This window comes from Macrobrachium nipponense, chromosome 42 (assembly GCF_015104395.2).
Source record: "Macrobrachium nipponense isolate FS-2020 chromosome 42, ASM1510439v2, whole genome shotgun sequence".
In the NCBI taxonomy this organism is placed as follows: domain Eukaryota; kingdom Metazoa; phylum Arthropoda; class Malacostraca; order Decapoda; family Palaemonidae; genus Macrobrachium; species Macrobrachium nipponense.
In genome coordinates, this window is record NC_061103.1 from 49664093 (window position 1) to 49664409 (window position 317).

Consider the following 317-nt stretch of genomic DNA (forward strand, 5'->3'; position numbering starts at 1 on the left):
CAGTGCTATAGACTTGCCCTAGTCAACCAAAATATGTTATAAAAAATATGAATGTATGGAGATAGACGAGGGAAAATATGAATATGATCTATCAGACCATCACCTCATAAAGGTCCAATTCAAAATGAACACTAAAGTAAGGAAAACATCAGAAATGAAACAAAAGAAATCAAATATTGAAAGTTACAGAAGAGTCTATCAGGAAATACCTTGAATATATAGAGTTTAAAGTAAGCCAACAAGACAGAAAAGGAGATCTAACCCAGTTGGAAGAAACAATGAGTGAAGCAAAAACAAATAACTTAGAGAAGATAATC